We start from the raw sequence: 21892 nt of genomic DNA, 5'->3' as shown, positions 1-21892 counted from the left end.
ATAAAAATAAATGCCCTTGGAATATCAAATTATTTGTAGCTTTTCAAGCCGTTAGAAGATAATGAACAATTGAACAGTGACATGTACTTCAAAAACTACTCAGAAAAACATTCTTCCCATAGGCATTATGAAGCACTTAGCTTTGCATTATTCTCCTCTACTGTAGGCATACACATAAAACAAACCCCGCGTTTCATTTTAATAGAAACCCAGAACAATAACAGTATAACAGAGTAGCTAGAAAGTGTACAAATAGTAAAGTGATAGAGCTGTACTAAAAATAGCAATTACAACAGCAAAAACATTTTAGAAAATAGTTTTTTCTTTTGCTTATGTAAACAAAAGTGTTTCCATTATGGCAGTTCAGAAAAACATCTGTAAGTTTCTATTCAATAGAAAATCATTTTACAAATCAGAAAGAAAAAAATGCAGAGGATAAACAAAGGTGATTCCGTTACTCTGCCTTCCTCAAAAAGCTACAGTAAGACCCAATGGTCATGATAAATTAGGTTGGTGGGATTAATTGGTTACCTACTGGAACTGTCCTCTTCAGGAAAAAGAACCAAAACCAACCCAGAATGTGATTTGGATAGATGAGCAATCTGTATTTAAGAAAAGATCAACACTGGAATAAGAAAGGTACTTGAACCCGAATTATGGTGCATTGCTAAGATTTTGTGAGAAAAATTAGTATGAAGTAACTCCGCTACAGAAACTACTGCTTATAGAATATTTGCTGGAAGAATGGCCATGGGAAAGCATGAACTTAAATGTATTTTGATAAGAAGTGGGTTTGCGTGTGTCCATAGTCTTTGTAATTAAAAAGAAAACAAAGATGCTGAAAAACCTGTAAAAAAAAAATCCCCTGGGATTTAAATTGTTCTTTGCACTCATTTCAGAAAGTACAGAATTAAAGGACCTGTGGTGCAACTGAAAGGAGTAAAATTTCATGCCTTCCGGACTAATGGTAATTAAACCCTTTATTAATTCAGTATTATTAATTCCTACCCTGGCCTAATACCAGCTTTGGTAATTACACTTTTCTTACCTACATTTTATTCCTTCATAATTTTCATGAAGCTTTTCTTTTGTTCTGATGGTTACTTACTGCAAGAGGATTGCTACTTGAGATCCTGGGGAACAAGATTTAAATAAGTCCCATAGAGTCGACAGAAAGCCAAGCTCCCACTTTGGGCGGTGGAGTCACCATACACATTGCTGCTTTATAAAATTCCTTAATCCCTGTAAGGGATATAGAACGTCTCCCTCCTTCCTCACAGGGACACCATGCTTAGTACTTTTCCCCATTTAAACTAGAGAAAGCAATATATTTCTCCATAGCTGAGTATTAGAGGCTATTGCTCACCATATGTCACATGCTATACGTTGAAGACTATACACTCTAAAAGCTTTCTATCACAGTCAAAAGTAAGAAGTTTCAGGTTGTCTATTCAGTCTCACATGGAAGAACACTCCATTTTCAAAATTCATCAGACCACACACAGAAATGCTCCGCAACTTGGAAAGCTATAAAGGCTGTCCTGCAAAGGCAGGGGCAAGAGTGGATTTTTTCAAATGCAGAAGAACTAGGATGAAACGTATATCCTTTTTTTTTTTGCGATTCTGCTTAAGGAAATTTACTAACATCATTACTAATAATTAATTCTACACAACTGCATTCATAACAAATTGTAATGTACCATTTTTCAACAATTCAGAAAAACAAAATGAAACGCAAACACATTTTTCCCCACAAAAGCTTAAAAATGTTATGACCTGTTTTCTGAATGTTTTTTAAAAATATATTCTTTCTTGAATTAAAGAAACTATGAAAGAAGCATAAATATACACTGCTATTTATCAGCTTCATGCAAGCATCTCATTATCATTATCTGCAGTTTATTCTCTTATAAAGAAAATCCTTAATCTAAGAAAAACAGTAGTTTTATGGAAATTAATTACAATACAATCTAATCTCTTCTCAATTAATGGATCTTTTGTGCAGTAAAACCGCTAATCCCTGTTTCTCAGTAATCACGGAGAAGATGTTCTCCTTGCCTCTTTGAAAGACAGAGGCAAAGAAAATTGCTGTATGGCTCACAAAACTCTGACTTAAAGATGGAACAAAATAGCTTGACAAACTTCAAAACTTCTTGAAAGAACAGGAGAGGCAGCAATTTTTTTTTTTTTTTTTTTTCTTCAAAAAACCAAGATAGAATAATTTATTTTTTCATCTCAGAAGCTTTTTCCTCTGCAATGGGCCTACACATCACTGGATACAGCCATTTTCTTTTCTTCCCCTCACAAAGTAATTAAAAATTTGCTTAAAAAACACAACTAAAAAAAGCCATATCTCTCTGAAAATATTTTTATCTAATCAGTTTAGTTTTATCCTAAAATGTGCAAAGTATCACCTTCAATGTGCTTTACTTTTCCAGTACCAGTGTTAAATAACCAGTAACAACAAGCAGCAAGTGGCAATTATTGGGCAAGCAATTTGAAAGAGTTGTAGCATAAAAACTAGTTTCAAATTGCCTTGCAAATCCACTCGATTTCTTGTTGATAGTGCATTTAAAACAAGAATTACCAAATACTGTATTTGAAAGATCTGACTGTAATTATGAGGTCAACTCTCTTGATCATCTTGGACCTGCAAAACTTCGAATGAATGTATTTATACACATGCTAAAAAAAAAAAAATAAAACAAATAAACCAAAAAACCACCAAAAAAACAGGATAGAAAGCATTGTAAGAGTATTAAAAAAAGCTTTGTGATTCATAGAAGCTTTGGCTTATATCAGGCTCAGTGGCTTACATCAAGCACGACAAGAATCATTGTTTCCGTAAGGAAACCAGCTCCTAAAAAGATGGGTACTACTGAATTCTATGCAGCTCATTCTCTAAACGAATGCTATATAACCCTTCATTTAAAAAATAGTCTAGACTTTGCAGTAATCAAATCAAACGTAATTTTTAAAAATGGTTGCCTGTAGAAGATAAAGATTTGCCCTGACAAAGAAGTACCAGGTGTAATTTTTCCAGCATATTCTGCTGAAAGAACAATCTGAGTGAAAACAGACGAGAAGTAACGGTGACACTACCATTATACATTTTTATTGCACTACGCAGCTTGGACTGATTATCTTCACACCGCGCCAAGCCTACCCTCCTGTTACAATTCCACGGGATTGCTGTGTGTTAACATGGCTAGCACCACAGAGCAGCTGCTCCATATATACGTGTTCTTCAAGCCCTTGAAAGTCTTCACTAAAAGCAATTTTAAATCATTGTAGGCAATTTTATTTCTAGAAGCAAACAATAGTTTTCTGACATCTTCTTCTAAAGCGTCAAGTAGATATATGAAGAAAAGAGGTAGTTACAATGCTACCGTAAAAAACTCCAGAATCTGCCTCTGTATAATTGGTAGTATAAATCAGCTTTTCATTTTCTGTTTTTCAGTATAGATTAATTATGGATTTAATTTTTCTACCAAACAAGTTTTTGATGTGACACTTGATTTAAGTATTCTTATCTCAGGGAGGTCTTAGTTCCCCGAGGCACTGCCATAGTCAATGGCGTGAGTCAAAATTCAAACAGGAAGAAAAACAACAGGTAGTAAGGACTGTAGGACCAGCCTGTGTGGTCTGACAAGGTGTCAAACATAAAATTGTTCATACTCTTGAAATTTCACTCAGAAAATTGCAAGAAATTGCAAAGTTTAAGTGGTCTGGTAGTGCTAGAAAGTTACTGAGAAATCCTGAAAATAAAGAACTTAGAAGTCTGAACGAGAGCATTCCAAGGCTGAAATGAGTCATAATGGTAACATTTGCCAGAGCATTCAGAAAATATGAATTATAGTCAAAGCAGCAGGCAATTCGCTTCACTGACTTCTTTGTCATACATCACAGATAAGTGATGATTTTTCTGTTCCGTTTTTCTTTCTCTTATTATCAGCATAATCAACAACATTAATATGCTAATATGTTGGCTCTTTGCAGCGAGTTATACTATCAAGCTTAGAAATCACAAATGTATCAATCACAACACCAATCACAGTTTCCATCATCCCCTTCCAGTTCTCCCAAAGGTCTGCCATCACTCCAGAAGTGATGAAAGCGGAGAGCGGTTCCTCGAGGGACCCACCCAGCCAGCCCCCAGAGCCCCATCCCAGCCGGAGTCCCCGAAGCGGACACCCTCAGCCTGCCCCCGCAAGCCGGCCGAGGCCACTCATCACCCACAACTCCCCTTGCCGCAGCCCGGCGCTCCCAGGGCACAGCGTTGGCCGAACACGGGCACGGCACACGTGACTCATCACAAGAGGAGGCTGGAGACCAAACTCTTCATCTACTATTTCTTTTCCTCATACCACACCCTTCTTCAAACCTCATCTTGTTGATGGTAGCACTGCTCTTTTCTTCAACTCCCATAGAACGCTTAGTCCGTGAAACAGAAGCCTTTTCTGAAGCATTTAGCATGATTTGTGATTCTACGAGTGCTGAAGGTACAGAAGGCATCCCTCCTCCGACCGTAGGAAGGCATTGGGAGTTTTCCAGTTCATTCCAATAGGCTAGAATTTATGTTGTATTTTCTCTTCTGAAAGAGATTTGATAATAGGGACTACGCATACGAAATGGAACAAAGCTCAGCATAAGGTTGTAATTAAAAAAAACCAACCACAAAACAACCCTCAAATTTCCTTCAGCCAAAACCCTTTTCCTCACTGATATTCTCCTAGCACTAGCCAGACATCCACTTTTGTTTTCTTTCTTCTCTTTTAATTAATTACGTGTGCTGTTTAGATGATTTACATTGTGTCCACTTTCAGTCTGGATCACTGAAATAATTAAGGACCTTCAAAGCTCTCAGAGCCATCTTAATTTTCAGTACAACTTTTCAATTAGAAACACAGCACTATTAATAACTCAGGTATTTTTTTTTAAATGTAGAAAGATTATATCTGCATATACGAGCTGTGCCCTCTTCATCCAGATTTTAGTGTTTAAATATGCTACTCACCTTTCTATTATATGCATCTTTGCAGGCACCATCTTAGCCCTGTCTTGTATGAAACTGCGTGAGTTTTTGCTCATGTATTTCTTTGCTTAGTCAGTTGTATAACTCTTAATACCTCCATTTTGTAGGTTTTATTCTAGTCAAGACTTTTTGTCTCTAGCCATAATACCATACTTGCGACAGGAGAATTACAGTTATGTAAGCTCTTACATCAGTAGTCACTACTATTTTTCATATTGTCACAATTTTCCAATTCAAAAAGAAGTTCTGATGAAATGTAATCTGCTTATTCTTTGCCTGAAAATCAGCATCCCTCTTCCTTAAAACTGTATGTCACCTATAACATTTGCCTTTTTTCCCCGTGAAGATATCAAAACAGGAAGGTGTATTAATGCGTTTGCAGAAGACATTACAATATTTCATTGGAAACAAATACACAACTTTGCTTATCCATGTCTAGAAAAAATTAACTTAAATTGGAAGAGATACAAGGAGGGGCTAGAACAAATATAAAGAGTGGATGACAGCAGGAAACAGACAGCCCATTCACGTGGCCCGCTGCCACGCAGGCTGCCAAGGGGCAGCGAGGGGCACCGGGACACGGCTGGCAGAAGCCGCTGCCGCGGCTCGGAGCACCTCTGCCTACTGAACCCCTCGCTGTGGCTCGACTGCTCCTGTCCCCCAGCTGCTGAAGTTGGGGATTTCTCTAGTGATGGACTGCAGACACATCAGTCCTGTTCAGCCTCCCTTACGGAAGGGCAGAGTGCTTTCCCCACACATTCCAGCAAAGGAGAGCTGCATACGTCTAAGGAAGATGCTCGTACAAGAATCAGTGTGCTTGAGTTGGTCTTGAAGGCTGGAGACTAGAAAATTTTTGAGAGTCAAAGCAATGAGTCTTTTGCTACCCCGCTTTCAGTGAGAGTACGAGGTAAAAAGCCCTGGGTACCTCTAAAACCAGACCAATTCATTTCTGACTGTGCCTGTCTGTATGATAACCTGCACGGCACTGCATGGCACAGATGTCTGGTGAACGGGACTGGACTTCACAAGCACTGGAGTCCCAGCCACATATGTTCTCATCCATACGTACAGACACACGAGCGTTTGGGAGGCAGGGCAGGGAATGTGCGTGAACAGGCTGGTCACGTCATCCACAGCCAAGGCCTGGCTGGCCGGCCATCCTCCCCGTCACATTCAAAAACATCCACCAGCTTTGTTTGAATATACTCTTCTGAATATAGGATGGACTTCAAATCCATCTTTGCTCTTAGTTACTACGAGCTGCTGAAGAGACACCAAATGAAACTTTATGGGTGATTCTTTTTCCAACATTTCTGCTAAAGTAAATACAATTGTGGACTGAAAGTATCTTTCCATGTAGGGAAAGAAAAAAGAAAGAAAAAGGAAAAAAGGCAATTTAGTCTCTGCATTTTAATAAATCAGTGATAAGACCTATGCAGGAAGGAAAGGAAAAAGCAGGGCAATATTAGAAGACTTATAGGAGGAAATAGCTGCAAGCAAGGCTTTGAGGGAACGTGCCATAGAATTTCAGAGAAAGGCTCCACTCTGCAGACATCTGACTCTGACCGTGGCTGGCCAGGGAGAACATAATTCCAGAAAAACAATGTAAAACTTCAGTGCCTTTCAATTAAGGTCAAACTTTTTGCAAGGTTCCAATTAGTATATTTTAAAAAGGAGAAAGCGCACTGCTTGGTTTGACCAGATCTCCTTCCTTTTTAGCTCATTTTCTCCATCAGAAGTCACTATATATTTTTTTTAAGTTACAGTTTTGCATATCCTGTTTAGAAGCAATAAGCATATTCTACTGAAATTTCACACTTGAGCCAGGTGAAGGAGTCAGGCGTGTGGCTTTTATGTTCTAACTGGTAACTCAAATTTAGGAATTTAGATATTCCGTTTGTATAAGCCATTTGTAATAGTTTTCATTAATCTTCCTGAAAAGATAAAGAAACTATGGTTCCAAAGGTGAAGTCACAATAGCAGAATTATTAGAATGCTTCCAAAGGGGAATATCAAAAAGAGGGATGTGAAATATTATCTGAATTGTTTTCTTGCACAGAAATACCATGATAACCAGCATATCTTACGCAGAAATGCCATTTAATGCATGATAATTGAATTCTCTGCATTGTATTGCCATTGTAATATTCTGCATTCAAGTTCATATTTAGATTTTGCTAATCTTTAGATTTTGCTAAACTTTACCTTTTGTCTCCCGAGAATATTAATGACAGAAAGTTTCTCTATCTTTGCTACAAGATCTGGGATGTCACTTATGACTTGACCATCATGAGATCTTGGAAACTTGCAAAAAGAGTAAAGTAAAATTTAAGACAGAACTATTTCTACAAAATATCAGTCCATTTTGAATTACCAGACCTTTAAACCCCCTCTGTGACACAGGACCCAATCTTCACCTTCTCTGAGATGAAGCCCGTTTATTTCAATTAAAGTTTACTATTGATCTTGCCTTCAAATTCCTAAGTGAGATTTTCTGAGTAAATGTTTTTTGGATGATATTAATCATAGACGACGATGACTCCAAGAAAAAAGACAGTTTAGTGACAGCAAAAAAAGTTGTTGGGGTGTTTTTTTTTTTTTTTTTAAAAAATGTGTGTCCTGTTTTTCCTTAAGACAGTTTTTGCATAACCTTAAGGAAAACCCCAGTTTTGTTCAGTTTCTTTTTATACAAGAGCTGACAGAATTTCAGTAATTTGTTGCACATTAGGAGCACATGCTGAAAATTAATAATTATGCTCTTAATTGCTAGAAATTACCATCAGTTTGATGGCCCACCCTGCAGACATTTAAGTAGGAGAGAATCCCAATAAACTAAGACGAGAAATAGCCTTCTTTGGAAAGTGTGCTTTCTGGAAACTGGGAAATTTACATTTAAACTTAGATCTTTGATGTGTTTCAGCTTTTACTTGAAGTAATCCTTTGGTTTAAAAGATTATCTGGTATGAAATTTAGTATGAAATATGCTTTCTTGCTTGCTTCATGGTGTAATGGATTTTGCTGCCCATATGATGGCTAGAACTGCTATCCAAAGGAACAGTATAGAAAACATAATTTACCTGCTAAATACATCAACTAAACAAATTGGTATTTAAAGATGAGCTATATAACTTCCACTAAGTCTGGGTTTCTTCCTCACAGAGGAAAAGGATCACACAGAATACCCAATTACTTTTCAGCGGTTTACATCACAATCCGTCTGCATTATTCCTGACATATTAATCAGCTTAGCAGGAGCTTACTACAGGAAAATGGTATGCATTTTGCTGCGTTTGCACAATGAAAGTTCCAGAGATAACAATGTGCAACTACAAACTGCAGCTAAAAAAGAAAGTTTTCATTAAAAGTAACAACTATGTCTCACAATGAAAGCTGCTCTTCTGAAAGAACCCAGGCAGAGATGTGCTGGGACAAGGGACCGTCCTCTTCCTTCTTGTTACTGCTATGCTGCTCAGCATGGGTATGATACAGGCCCATTGGAGCAGATATTACTGAAGTGCAAAATAGAAGGAGATCAAGTTCATTTTCAATGTCATAACACTTACTTGTTTAGATATCTGTATTTCCAAAACACGGTTACATTTGAAATACGTATAACAAACTACCTAGAAAATGCATGTTGCTTGCTCACCACGGTAAGTGCTCACCTCCAGTCACAAGCCTTTTCCAAAAACCTTTTCCTTTTTGAAAAATAGAACTTTTTTAATCATTAAAAGAATACAGTTCTGATTCCATGTGAGGTTTTTGCCAACCTTCTCCACCACTCAAACTCTACCTTGAGACAGTTTCTGACCCTTAAGGTCACCGCTCCTGTGAATATTCCTACTATTCCTTGTATTTGTCATGAGGCCCAGCCTAGCCCACAGCCCGCAGGACTGCATCTATGCTTCAGGATGCAGACTATGTCCTAGTTCCACACCAGAATGAAATCTGCTTGTGCACCGCTCGACTCCTTCCCCTCTGCGGCTTCTTTCCTTGCGTCAAAGAAAATTGGGCCACGCAGGCCAGACAGAAGCTGAGTAATTTGGCACTGCCACAGTAACGTAGATCCCTTCACTTAAACAGTCCTTGATGGTTGTTACAGGGACCAGTTCAGCACGCACTCCGTGTCGCCTTACAGCACTGGCAGGCAGCTCTGGCCTTCTCCCTTCCTATTCACGATGCTCCCATACGCCTCCTCTTGACCTTTTGTCAAACTGCTCCTCTTTGAACAGCCCTGTAACAGACACTTTTTTTCCTATCACCCTCCACATTATTGCCAGGTATAGTCCATCCAAAGCCTTTTTTGATCCCTGAATGTCGTCTTCACCACACTCTCTTTGTACAGGAAGTGTTTTGACTTCAGCTCACCGTCACCTAGTTCAACTCTTCCACTTCCCAAGTGACCAAAGAGTCAGAAGTACTGCTTACTCTCTGATGTCTGTTGCTTATCTTCTCCCTTCTCTCAACATCTCCTGGTATCCTTCTGTATTTTGCATAACCTGCTCCCCAGAAGTCACCTACCTTCTTTAGCCTTTTCTGGCCTTCCAATCGTCCACCAGCAATGACTTCTCATCTGCCCCGTCCTCTCCTTCCTTCCTGATCTTAATACACTTCTTGATTCACTCTCCATACATCCCCTTTTGCCCTTCCCATCCCAACCACAGGTCTTAGCTCCAGACCCCTCGTCCAGCTCACATCCTCTTCCTTCGCCTCCCCAACCCCCTGCATCCAGCTTTTAAGTTATGCACTACCACAACGATTTCCAATAATCAGGCTGGCTTTCTTTACTGCATAATTATTCTCTCTTTTGTGAGTTCCTACATAAACATTCAAATTCTCCAACTGAATTGCACAAACACGTAACTTAGTTATTATCGCTGTTCACTCACAACTAAGAACCTTTCCCCCCTGCTTACTCTCCCTTCTCCCTATAGAAGATCTTAGATTTTGCCAAGAAAAAGACAAACCCTTTTATTGTCCATCAGTTCCTCTTTCTTCTGTTATTCTATCCTTCCTGGCTACGGATGCAATTTTTTTCAGTGCTCCCCATTTGTTTCACCATACCTGTTAATGTTATGCATCTGTGCTGTAATATGCTTGCATATATGTTCATAAATCGTATTATCAAAATGCAAAAGCCTATGTCTGCATACCAAAATGTCAGCACAAGTGAAATCTTAAAAACGTAATTCCCACAAGCATCCATGAAAATTGGTTGCTTGAATATGAGAACACAATTTTACATCTAAACAGACATTTATCTCTAGAAATACCTCACTACCCATGAATACTTGAGTACATCTCTGCATTTCAATGTATATAGTAGCTGCCACGTTTCTCTCTTGCGTATTTTTAGCCAGAATCAAGTAATAAAATCTGAATTTTGCCCTTTCCCCTCAACACCAACTAGTCCCATCACTAGCCTTGAGCTGTGAAGATTTAAGCACACAGACACCCTTGATTAAAACCCTCCAGAACTCAGGGGGATTGCGTATTTCATCTTCAGAGTTTAAAATACATTTATACTAGAAAAAGTTCATTTCATTTCAGTAAAGACTATATTATATAACTGCAGAACTATGAATCTTTTATATGAATTCACAGGAAAGATCTGCAGAGAGTATTCTCTTTCTGTCCAAACATACTGACTTCTCCCTAAAACCTTGCAAGGTTGCAATTCTATGGCAGGAGGCAATCTTGGGAAACTAAAGGCAGGTATAACAAGAAATACCGTAAGAGAAGAAAAGATGAGGACCAATGCAAAAATGATGTATCACTCTTGGAAAAAGTTAATTATGCCATGGGAAACGAGCCTAGTTCTTTACTGATTTTTCATGAGTAAATATCACAGTTTATTAAACACATATAAAGAACATTGAAGACTCGGAAAGGACACCACTAGTAACTGGAAGAGGGAGACTTCCATCATTGTGGCTATCTACACAGCCATCAGAGATCACAAGAATGATCTTTTTGTTAACTTTATCATCATATAATGTATTACTGGTAAATGGTTTCTTACAATTTGATTTCACTTCCCTAAGGAAATTCGTGGGTGGCATATTCTCACTTTCTTTCAGTAGCCCAGTTTTTTTTACACTTAAATGCATTTTGCAGTTTTCTCCATTTGTGGTTTAAACATGTTTTGCCAGTGTCAGTTGCCCCATCATCTCAAGATGAATTCAGAACATCCTCACCGGCAGAAATGAAATCATCTTCTGCCTTTGCGGAAAGCGGGGGGGTCCTTTCTCTGCCAGTACTGCAGTTACCAACCCACTGCAGAACCAGCGGGACCAGCCCAGCCCCCGGTGTTCTCGGCTTCAGCCCTGGAGCAAGGCTGCAGAACCACCACGGCCCTGGCCATGTCTTGCTCTGGGTGTGCGGGTTTGGCAAGGCTGACAGCACCTGCCACGGCGTACAGGAGAACGGCAGGTTAAGGGCAACTTCAGGGCAGCTCCTCTCTTTTCCAAGTAAATGATTGTGCCAGAAGGCCTTGGCTTTATACATCTGAAAAAAGCCCTACCAGACCTCTTTTTGCTTCAGATGTTCCCAAAGAACAAGAAACAAGGCCTTTGATTGCCTGACACAAACCCAGCTCCTGTTTTTAACAATAAATTAAAAAAAAAAATCCGTTCAAGTTTGTGGATGTAAACTCCATATCAAAGTCCAGGGAGTCTCATCAGCTTAGATCAGCCACTCTCAAAATGCTGCAAACAATGGTCAGTCTAATATTTTAGATACCGGAACACCTCAAAAGCCAGGTTTACTATGCAGTAGGGATAAGAAATATGTTTAGGGACACCATGGAAAATAAAGATGCCTATTTGGTTTGTTCCATCCTCCTATTAGCCACTAAAACCACTCCCAGCAATGAGGCATGCTGTGCTGTGAGGGGCTTGTGTTTAACCAATAACATTGAAAAACAAAAAAAGAAAGGCAGGCTGCAAAACACTGCTTCGATGTTGGTGGGGAAGGTATAGGCTCTTAGTATATATTCTCTGCTGGTTAATTTTCTAGCTCATGTCTATTCTCTCTACTCTTTCAACACATAAATCAATAGTACTCAGCCATTTTCTGATCATTTTTTGCAGAATACTTAACTCTCATTACCATCACAGCCACTACTGAACGAGAATTGCCATCCTTGCAAAACCCACGTGCTAATAATACGCCTGGAGACGCACCTGCTACCAGCGAGAAGCAGATGCACCTCACCTCATCTTTGGCCACATGGAAGTTCAGGGCCCGGAGCAAGCTAGTCCTTTAGGCTCCTTCTTGGTCAGCACCACAAGAAAGCCACCTTAGTGTGTGGATCTATTCCACAACTTCGGGGTCTGAAATGGATGGGATGAATAGCCCAGGCCATTCAAAAAAGGGCATTTGAAAAGAACTGTATTTCTAAAGGTTTTCATCAGCAGAGGGCTCTAGAACTACATTCTCTTAAGTATCGTGTTCCCTCCCATGATTAATCTGTCCCAGTTTTTTTTAGTCAATTAACATGCTGTTCTTATGGTACAAATGTTCTCTAAAAAAATTCTCACAGCTGAGCTGTCAAACACTGAAATTCAGTACATTGGAATGTCAGGTTTTTAACAAAGTCCTGGAGTTTGTAAAGTATAATCAGAACTTTAATGCCCAATTATGCAATGTTAGCAATGACTTTCTGAAGAGAATTTTATCACTTTCATTGTAAACCGGGATCATCAGCCAGAACTGTACCAGATTGTTCCACTCAAGAAATACAAGGGCTTGATTCTTAATGGAGGGGCTCATCAGACCATCGGAAACCGCAGGTGTGGATATGACAGCTCTGGAAGATTCAAGCACTTTGGCACATTCTTTCCATTCAGCAACTATGATTTTCTTCGAGGTTTTTTTTTACTATTTCCCTTGCTTATGCATGCTTTTGTCTGGTGGTCATAATTAAATTGCTAACTGTTCACTCTTACAAAACATAAGGTCTTTCCTTGTCTCAGCTCATTTAGTGTAGCAGACATTCTTCGAGGGCTAAGATACTCCCCCTAAGCAAGCACAATGAATGCTAAATGTCCAACGTAATTTCTCACAGCCTGAAACAAGATTAAAAAAATGTGGACAAAGAACTAAGCAATATTTTGGCATCCACCCAGCTGCTAAATTAAGTCCTAGCTGTATATAAACAGCGATAGCCTTTTGGCAGCAACTTATACATAGACATACAACTTCCATTGTACAATCTGCTCTGGTGACAAGAAGGCTAAAAAGGAGTGCAAGCTTGGCCTCGAGGCATGTTGTTGTAAGCGAGAGAGAATTGAAATACAGAATTTCCTGTCCTTGACTGAATTAGCAAAACTATGGTATTTTAATGGACCAGGAATCAATTATTACAATCATTTGGGCAACTACAAGCCAAAGCAAAAAGTCCACTGAAATAGGTACTAAGCTAATGCCAAATAAACTGAAAAGATATACCCAGATCTGACTGAATTACAGCTATGCCCTAATATTCACACTAATATTTGTAAAGGTGTTTAAAATATACTCCTTATCCCATTTTAAAATGTTCAGGTTAATTCTTACAGGAGCTGTCAGTAATAGAATTTCATCTGCTTCAGAATACGACACTCAAGCAGATGCATTTCATAGAAATTTAACTACGGAAGAGTTTAGGCAAGAGGTTAAATGGCGTGGTTGTAAGCCATAGTAGGGCGTCATAATTCACCAGAAAAGTTCCTTCCCGTCCTATATTCCTCTACTGATGAGCTGCATCAATGTAGTATTTGATGTATCTTTTTCCAAAATCAAAGCGAATAATCCCTATTTTTTCATTCTTACAGAGTAAGCAAAAGAACCAAGGATTTTCCTGAAGGTTTTATAAATCTATCCACATAGTTTATGATTTCATCAGTTTATTGCAAATTAAATTATTCCAGCTACATTTCTACTGATAATTATGAAAATCATGTATTGATACATTTCTCCACATAAGCAGCATAGCAGAACATGGCCCACGATGCCTACTCAAGTGTTCTTTTGCATTTGACATATTTCTCTTGCTATTGCCTGACTCATCAAAACACTTTAATGCTAATTTATATTGAAGTATTTATAACATATTTGTAATTCAACAGCTGCAAGATGCTTTGTCACTTTTCAGTCTCTGTCTGTATGGATTCTCTTTGTGAGACCCAGAGAAGGCAATGGAAAGGGCTGCTGTACGGATGTAGATGTCCACATCAAAAACCAAACCAAAACCAAACCCCATACGCTTCAATTATGTACATTAAAGTCCTTAGTTCTGGGCGACTGCCAAACAACACTGCCCATACAATGTCCAAAAGAAATCAGAAATCATGCATTTACTAATGTACTATAGGTAGTCATCTCATAACTTGGAGATGATTCTGCTAACATCTGATTATACACATTCTTTGAGTTCTAGAACAGCAAAATAAAAATTCAGTCGCTCCATAGCCTAAAAAACGCAAGAAACATCCTATCAGGACTTAAAAGAAACAAAATAATTTTGATAACAATCTAGGTATTTAATTCCTTCTGTTGACTGGTAAGCAAGGATATCTTTAAACCACCATCAGAAGACATGAAGGAATGAGACACCACCAACAGGGTTGATACTGCTTACGGCTTGAGTGGCTGCGCACATGAAGAACAGCATTTAACTGTAACTGCTGCGAGGACTTTCCATATACAACATTTCCAACTCTCAGCTATATTGGTTTTGACAGTTTTACACAGTGTTGTCATGCAAGAGAGGGACTTGCAGAAAACTCTGCTACAGAAGACATTGCAAAAGCCAGGAAGAAGTTCCGCAGAGTACTTTCTAGGCTGCAGCTTCTGAGCCAGTTTCTTGGCATCAGCCTTTTGGTGAGGTTCACTGATTTGAAGGCATGTAACTGCAGACTGAGATAAAAAACAACAACAACAACAAAAAAAGAATACCAACTCTGCTCAGACTGTCATCTGCCTGTTGAAAAAAAATACATTGATCTAAAAATGAGAACAGGCAAGATGATGGCTCTGTGAACAAGAGCAAGACACTGTCCATTATTTTAATGGAGGGGAAAAGAAAGAGAATTTGGAGTGGGACATGAAAGAATCTGGAAATGCATGAAAAATCACCAGTAGTCAGGACAATTACAGAGAAGACATGTAGGAACAGATAGCGTTAGTACGGAACTGGAACAAAAGCTGAACAAAAGCTTAGGGGAAAGCTTTTAGTCAATACACAAGAAAGAGTAAATTGTAAATCCAGCAAAGGAATGCAATGATAGCTTCACCGATGAGCCACTGTCCTTTGATTTCATAGCAACTGCCTCAGACCTTTTTATCTCCATAAAGAGGTGATTACAGCTTTGTTGGGTCAAGTGACATATGGATCAGGACTGCCCAGAGTACAGTACTCTAAGTGCCACTGAACCGCATTAGAAACTGAACATGAACATCTGAATTTCAGCCTGAATGAGGAAAAAACATTTGGAACAGCTTGGAATGAATCCCATTTCTCCCTCCCACCAAGGAAAACAGATGGTATCAGAAAGATGAACAACATCCTAACAGTCTATGCTACTGTTCTTAAAGAATAAAAACAGAGAGGCAGAGGAGCATAGGACGGGAAGGAACTTTTCTGGCAAATTATGACACCCTACTACGGCTTACAACCACACCATTTAACCTCTTACCTAAACTTTTCTAACTCCACCTCCAGGCAAACGTTTTCTTGCTCCTGGCTAGTCCTACTGGAATGTTCTTGTGGAACTTCACTTTTTCTGAGTTTCATACTACTATTAATAGCTGGCCTAAACTCATTCAGGGGCTATTTATACCTACTTACTCCTTCGCCAACATGCTCACTTATAGGTATGAACTTGATAGAACAGACACAGCTCTAACAGAATAAGGCAATTCGGAAGAAGCAATAGAAACTGTTACAAAGTCATCAAAACCAGATTCATCCTTGTAGAATCTTTTTTGATCTTATCTGGCTATGTAAGGTATAAACAAAACAAATGTTCTAAAATACTGTTATTTAAACTAACTTTTTTGTTTCTTTTACCGTAATTGAAAGGGAAATACAGCAATAAAAAGTGATGCATGACATGGCTTCTCTACCAGCAAAACGACATATAAAGCATTCTTGGGCTCCCCCAAGCTAGAAAGACAGTGTGGTCAGGGGTCTGGAGCACGACATTTAGGAGAAGCTGAGAGAGATGGGTTTGCTTAGCCCCAGGATGAGGAGGCACAGAGTGATTCAGCTGCTCTCCTCATCTACATATTGGGGGATTGCAGGGAGGACAGACCAAGACTCTTCTCAGAGGTGCACAGGAAAAGGCCAAGGTAACAGGCACAAGTAGCAGCACAGAAAATTCTGACTAAGTATCAGGAAAAAAAGTCTCCACAATGAATGTGGTCAAGTACTAGAACAGTGGGGCCAGAGAGTTTGAGGAATATTCACCCCAGAGATACTCAAGAGGATGAGCAGCCTCATCCAGCATCAAAGCTAGCCCTGTTTTGAGCAAGAGTTGGACCACAGGCTCTCTACTTCTCAACTTCAGTAACTCTAAGGTTCTATGATTTGGTTTATTCATAGGTTTTCTTTCAGAAGTTCAGTTCATATACTGAAAACATCTCAGACTGGGAAAAAGAATTTAGATGAAGGTCATGTTAAGCTCTCCTTTTTATCAGGTGTCTGCTTTCATTACATAACGGAGCAGCACGGGAAAAGTTTTCTTGGAGTAAAAACATTCCACTTTTTCCAAAAGATGTAAAAAATACCTGCATTATTATGCTCCTCAGAAATGGAACAGAAAGACATTAACAATCATGGTCATGGTGTCCTGTAGAATATTAACTATATATAAACAATACTTTAACAGGCTTGTTGCCCGTTCGCTGTCAGAAACCTGACAACTTCTACCTTTGGAATTTTGAATGGTTGGTTGGTTTAAACCATATTTGTAGACAGTTATTCACAACACATTATGTAGTTACTCTCTTTACTCTCCAAATTAAGGCTTTGAAACAAAGAAAAAAAATTGAAAAGCTGTATGCGTATTTTACATTTATTTCCTTCCTAGTTATGAAATCTAGTCCTATTGGTTATGAAATTTAGTCCTATTAGTTCTGAAATTGGTCCTATTCTGTGGTTCAGATGCTCACAGGTTTCATCCTGCTCATCTGCCAGTTAATTTTTTAAGACAACATTTTGAGATTCAAACTGTTGGTTATTGACAGCTGCCAAAATCAGGCTGGAACTGCTTTTACCTTAAAACTTTTTTAATTTTAGAAATCTTCTGAAAATAGGGAATATGTTTGGTAAGTATGCTGATATTCCACAGTTCAAACACTAACTATTTAGTAAGGCAGTGTGAATCTGAGATCTGTGCCTCTTCAACATATTCAGTGACATTAACTTCATGAAATGCCTTCAGCAAATACCGTTGATCCTAAATATAATAAAGCCTTCAAGTGTACATTCAACTCTGTTCTCAGCAAAACTTCTTCATATCAGTAGAGAGATATTTTGACGAAAGCTACATTTAAATAAAATTTAAAGTGAGACAGTAATTTTTAATTAAATTCTTGCCTCTTTTTGTTCAAAGTAATCTCTGACCCATTTCTCCATTTGTTTCAATCCGACCAAATCAGACACCAATCACAGGAGTCCTGTTTGCAGGTTGAAGCTATCTACTGTGCTGAAACTATAGATCAACAATAAAATTCAACAAGTCCTTCCCTTTATTATCTCTCTGCTATACTGACCACATCCAGGTCTAAATGTTCTGTATATCACAGGAACAATTCCAGTTAAGTTCCTTAAGTTACCTTTAATTGGCATTGGTATTAAGGAAAGAGCAAGTATAAGTATGCTAATGCTAATATTCTGAAATCTTTTGCCAAATTCTACAAAACAGACATTTCTGCTTATGCACCTGGCCTTATTTCTTTATTTATCATTAAAATAAAAATTAAAAATGAAAGGGTTTTTTTCCTAATTTGTTTGCTGCAGATGGAGCTATATAAAAAACTAACAAAAAATAACGGGAGAAAGTTCACAGCTGTCCCATCAGTCTCTGATAAAAATGGAGACAAGTCACTTGCTTCCCTAACTTTATATCCTGATGTTCGAAAATTCAGGAACAAGACAAGCATTCTATCAAAGCCTGCATAACTGTTATGACTGCCCTGTGCCTCTGGGTAACACTCAGAGGTCTCCAGCAACTTGTGCTGTCCCATTCTAGAAGTTCTGCAACCTCATGTCATAGCACAGGCAAACAAATAGGAGAAACACAAATGAAGGGGCTGGTGGAAACAAGATAGCCCAGTAACATACTGGTACATTTATTTCCATTAGCAGAAATGTACCACACATTACATCTCTGACCGCTTCCTGGCTTTAAACAAACAGTTTGGAAGGTTTAAAAAGAACCGCCTTAATTATTTAAACCAGACAAGTCAAACTTAGTTGGCTATTTACTGTGAATACAATAGATTGGAAGGGATTTGGGGGAAAATGACATGAAAACAGTTTTACAAACAGGGTGCAGCAATCATTCTGGGTAAAGGGCTAGTCTGTAAGAATGGATAAAAATATTAAGAGAAAAGTGGGGAACAGACCCTGTAAAATGAAATCTCAGGAGCTCACGGTATTTTAAGCACCGTTTCTCCCCATGCCGAAGGCAACGCGCTTGTGAGGCAGAGGGACCCGACAGCACTCCTTCAGTGCTCCGCCAGCACGACGGAGCTGGGCGAAGCTCCTTGGTGTAGGTACTAGAGCAGCACAGTGGTGAATCAGGGCTATTAAATTTTTATGTAGGGTTTACTGTTTATTTCTAGTTCAGATCAGTTGCAAGCTGATTCAAGAACATGTACGCTTGAACACATACCAGAAAAAGAGAGAAGCCTGTGAAGTTTGAAAATTTCTAGAGAGATGAGGATGGAAGTTGCTGAACTAGTACTGTGAGATTTGTGAACATAAATTTATAACAGACAGAGTTCTAAGAAAAGGATTTCATTTTGTCACTTTCTATGATAGAAAAAAAGGTATTATTTAGCTGACAAAGAACCTGTCTTCTGGATTTAGAAGATGATTATAATAGATGTCAGTCTGCTGGAGAAAGAAGTTGCTATTGGTTTAGAACAAGTTTTTTCTTGAAATTTTCTTGAGTTACTTTTTTTCTTTCAGGAAGTTTTTCTTAAAAAGAACCATCAGTTTACAGACACACATCTGAAATTTGAAAGCTTGCTGAAAGACCTGCAGCATGGCGTAAGTAATGTACTATGGCTCCCTTGCATTTTCATAAAGAAAAGGGTACCAAATATTTTTCCTGCTTTATGTACACAGGCAGCAGCCAAATTTTAACGCACAGTTTTATCATCTTTTAAGCTGTTGCATTTGTACACAAGTAGCCCATTCAATCGCAGAGAGCATGTTTTACAAGTGAAGTTGATAGACCTGGAAAAAAGGCTGGTCTGGCCTTTATTTCGAGAAAAAACATGCCAGCCTGGTATTTTATGTTACTTCATGAGATTGTGATATTAAACAGAGATAAAGGAGGAGGTAAACAGAAGATGTTCGCTTCTTCCTCTCCTCCACTTCTGAAACGCTCCATCAGTCAATAAAAAATTTAAATTGGCCAAATTCCTCCACCTGAGTGTACAGTGTTTGCCCTTTCCAAATAGAAATGTCAGACTCTGCTATGACTAAAGATGACTCACAACCAAAATCTCAGTTCTTAACACTTAAATGAAATCAAGGTTGGAATTTTGCATGTAAATATTTACTTTCAAAGTACATAAACATATACTTTTAAAAGTACATTTAAATATTAATATGTAACCATAAACATTAAAATGCAAGCATTCTAAATAATGTTTTTCCCCTCATATTTAGGCGTGTTTAATTTGTTTGCTATCCTTGTTCGTATAATTAGTAGTTCACAACCTTTTCACGGGTCACAGGAGGTGATCCTTCCCCTCAGCACTGGTGAGGCCTGTGCCCAGTTCCAAGCTCCCCAGTACCAGACAGGCATGGGCTTACTGGAGTGAGCCCAGTGAAGGGCCAGCAAGGTGATTAAGGGACTGCAGCATCTGAGATACTACACACGAAATGCCATCTGAACGTAAGAAAACACTTTTCTAATGTGACTGTAATGGAACACTGGCACAAGTTGCCCCGGGAGGTTGTGGAGTCTCCATCCGTGGAGATATTCAAACCTGGCTGGACACAGTCCTGGGCCACCCGCTCTAGGTGACACTGCTTCAGCAGGGTGTTGGACTAGATGACCTCAAGAGGTCCTGCCAACCTCAACCATTCTGTGAGCCTACAAGTCTATGAACTTTTCTAGTTAAAATGCGTTATATGTGAATTTCCAACATAAAGAGGTGCAGAAACTCTCGTCTTTAGAGAAACAGAAGAGAGAAGTTACACAAAACCTGAGTCTTTCTTTCATGAGTAAAAGCAAAGAAGAATCTAAGACAAAGCTACCTGTCACGGCAGGCTCCATTTCTGGTTAAAAGCAATTGATCATTTACTATTAAGGAAAAACGGAAAGGAAAACTTCCCATAATCTAACCTGAACTTAATATTCCGACAACGGTGTTTTAAACATTTTGCATTTTACAGAAAATAGTGATGGGCATGTATCTGTGTTCCCAAATACAGACAACTGTCATAAATATAATACTGTGCACAAAAAAAAAGGTCAGACTAAGCATAAATCAGTATCTTGGATGCCATTAAGTTTCATGAAAGTCAACACACAGAACATTAGATTTATACCGGCTGAAAAAATTATTGTTTGAATGCTTTGCAGACATTGTTTGAGGTCACTGAAACTCAGCCTTCTGTTTCCAAATAAAATTTCAAAGTTTCAAGACCAATGTCAGAATCAAGCCATTGTTTAAAAATGCATTTAGTACACTGTATATTACTTCATGTTGTTTTAGTTATAACAGTGCACAGTATGGCATGTCTTATCATTTCAAGTCATGTAGAAAAATGAAATACTCAGTGAACTAATTAGAGGAGCAGCTGTTTTTAACACCCATGTGTTAGACGGTGATCACATTTCTAGACTACTGAAAATAGCTGCTCCTCCAATTTACTCACAAGGTGTCTAATATTTTCTGATTCAAACTGTCAAGATGTTGCATTATAACACAAACAGGAGAAACTCTGACCAAGAAAATAAGGCAAAATGTATCAATTTGTCTGTACTGGTTTAAAAATAAAATAAAATAAAACAAAGACAGTATTTTGACTTTCGTATCTATGACATCCATATGCCATGTCGAATAACCTCAGATGACATCAGATGTTAGTATGAACTTTTAGTGACAAGTAATGGACTAACTGAAACAAAAATCAAGATATTTCACAGAAAACAAATTTAAATTAAATTCTGACATTTTCCAAATAACTTAGGAAAATACCTTCATTTCAGAATTAGCTGTCCAACTTCAAACATTGACAATTTCAGGAATTTCCTCAAAAGTGTGTATGCAATTCTGCTCTCTTTGAAACAGACTGAGAGATCCTGGTCAGGAAGGGACCCAAGTACTACTAACTGGGAGATCGTGAAAGTGGTCTTGATTAGTTCACTTTCATATGGTGGAAATGCTTTCATTAACGCTTTAGGAGATGGACTCTACACATGTTCATCTAAAGGCACAGAGCTGAAATCACTTAACACTTTCCAGAAAGATGTATGAGCATTTTTAAGCAGCCCTGACTGACAGCTTTCATAATCTTCAGTATCTACACATTAATTTCTGTGATGACAAATCTTTCTTGTCCTAGCAAGATTTTCTTGCGTCTCTGCAATAGCAAGAATAAAGGAGCTGGAACCTAAACCAGGA

General features: G+C 38.5%; 1 protein-coding gene across 10 annotated transcripts in view; it reads right to left on the bottom strand.

Moving 5' to 3' along the window:
• LRRC7 (leucine rich repeat containing 7) overlaps positions 1-21892 on the bottom strand; it is a 176091-nt gene that overhangs the window by 104485 nt on the left and 49714 nt on the right. The gene's annotated exons all lie outside the window — the stretch shown is intronic.

The sequence above is a fragment of the Mycteria americana genome, chromosome 7 (genome assembly GCF_035582795.1).
Source record: "Mycteria americana isolate JAX WOST 10 ecotype Jacksonville Zoo and Gardens chromosome 7, USCA_MyAme_1.0, whole genome shotgun sequence".
NCBI classification, from domain to species: Eukaryota; Metazoa; Chordata; class Aves; order Ciconiiformes; family Ciconiidae; genus Mycteria; species Mycteria americana.
Note: the sequence above shows the minus strand (reverse complement) of the source record. Positions and strands in the feature narration are given on the sequence as shown.